The sequence below is a fragment of the Myotis davidii genome, unplaced genomic scaffold (genome assembly GCF_000327345.1).
Source record: "Myotis davidii unplaced genomic scaffold, ASM32734v1 scaffold118, whole genome shotgun sequence".
In the NCBI taxonomy this organism is placed as follows: domain Eukaryota; kingdom Metazoa; phylum Chordata; class Mammalia; order Chiroptera; family Vespertilionidae; genus Myotis; species Myotis davidii.
Genome location: NW_006290441.1, coordinates 392,156 through 393,953, shown reverse-complemented (window position 1 = coordinate 393,953; position 1,798 = coordinate 392,156). Strand labels below are relative to the sequence as shown.

Sequence of the window (1,798 nt, the reverse complement as noted above, 5' to 3'; positions counted from 1 at the left end):
TGTGCATGTGTGTGCGTCCAGGGAGGATGGGGATTGGCTCTTGGAGATCTCAACATGCACACCGGCATTCGCTTCTGTCTGCGAGAGGCTGCCTCTGGTGCACAATTTAGAATTGTGAAAGTACATCTTCAGAAATGCCTGCGACTCTGGGCTCCGTTTTCCAGACAGGTGCAGAGGCATGCTCTGCAGAAGCAGTAGATGTAATCAAATCGTTTGGGTGGCCATCGGAAGCCAAAGTAATAATTTGGTTAGGAAGCCCAGCCCCGATCAGATGGCCCACTTTCATAACTCCCTAGTGTATTTAGCATTTTGGTCCTTTCCATCTTAGGAAATGTGACGCATTGCACTTTGGTGACTTGTGACGAGGTGTTTATATCAGCTTGATCTACTTTTGTCATGTCCTAAGCTTAGGAATCCTGGCATTTTTTGTTTTTATGGAAGTGCTGATGAAGCGGTTTTTCCCCAGCCGCACCTCCCTTTCTCTGCAAGCCTTTGTGTGGAGATGCTGAGGGAGGGTTTTCCCCCAGCCGCACCTCCCTTTCTCTGCAAGCCTTTGTGTGGAGATGTGATAAGCCCCTGGGGTGCCCAGACAGTGGCAGACAGTAGCATTTGTGTGAGCATCTCACAATTCCTTTCTTCACATGCAAGATGGGGAGCACAGAGAGGAACTCTCTGTCCATTTCCTCCTGTTGGGTAATGTGTTACTAAGGGGCAAAGTGCACAAGCATGCGAGGGGGGTGGGTGCCCTCTTGGCGGGGAGAAGATAGGAGTCTGTAACGTATGATAAAGTAACGTTCACTGTTGGGCTCTTGTTTTTAAAGGGACATGGCAATCCGTGCGGGGCTCATCCTGGAAGGGAGCCACTTGAGTCACTGCGATGCCTAAGGATCAGGTGAGTAAGCCACAGTGGTGGGTCTCCTTCGCTACAGCACTGAGTAGCTCTTGGTTTCAATGGCTCTTTGGAATGTGTAGGGGCGCTTGCACTCTTTCTACAGGCCCAAGTGAATGTCAGTCCATTTGAAGAAACAATGGCTAGTGAAAGCTCTCGTCTTTGCCTGCAACCTGTGTATAGCCCTCCCATGTGGTCAGAGGAGAGAGGGAGGCTGGATAGAGACTGAGATGTGTCTGAGGGCCTGATGGACCTGTCTAACTCAGTGGTCTTTGGGTGGGTGGGGTCTCTGCTCCCTCTTTCCCGGAGGAAGACCAGCAGCCCAGCTGTCCTGACTCCAGCCCCAGCTCTGTCGATGCTTCAGTCTCTTTCTGGCCCCGATCGGTGCCAAGGCAAGAATCTGGCTGGGCAGCTTCTGTCGGGAGTGCCTTCAGGGCACCGGAGACCATTTGTCCAAGATTTGAAAATGTGATTGCAGCATCTTCCTCCGCTTGGGTCTCATTCTGAGGAGAACCAAGCTGTTTATATCTCTATGTGTTTCCTGCAGGTCCATGGAGGCTTAGGGTCTAGGAGGCTAAGGTATAGGCAGAAATCAATAATGGCATGTTTTTCACAGTCACCCTCATGCACTGTTATTGTAAGAGCCTTCCCGCTGGGCTCGCGGGCTCCTTCCTTGAAGACTTGTCTGGCCAACATTCTGCTGTTGGCCTTCAAGGCCTCGTCCAGTCAGACCTCAGCCTCATAGTCCAGCCTTGTTTTCTGCCTCCCCTCTTTGCGTTGGCTCCAGTCCACCTGCTCCTGGAATAGATCCCCGCTTCTGGGACTCACTGTTCCCTCTGAGAAGCTTCCCTCACTCCCCAGGGCAAAATCGGCGCCTCTTCCTCCTCTGCATTCCCATAGTGCTTTGTT

General features: G+C 51.8%; 1 protein-coding gene across 4 annotated transcripts in view; it reads left to right on the top strand.

The window, feature by feature from the left end:
• Positions 1–760: 760 nt before the first annotated feature.
• MICAL2 (microtubule associated monooxygenase, calponin and LIM domain containing 2) overlaps positions 761–1,798 on the top strand; it is a 121,936-nt gene continuing 120,898 nt past the window's right edge. Inside the window, exon 1 of one of the 4 annotated variants that reach the window (XM_015563707.1) lies at positions 761–892. The gene's annotated coding sequence lies outside the window, so the exon portion shown is untranslated. The remainder of the gene's footprint in view (positions 893–1,798) is intronic. The other 3 variants (XM_015563708.1, XM_015563710.1, XM_015563709.1) reach the window with 3 other exon arrangements.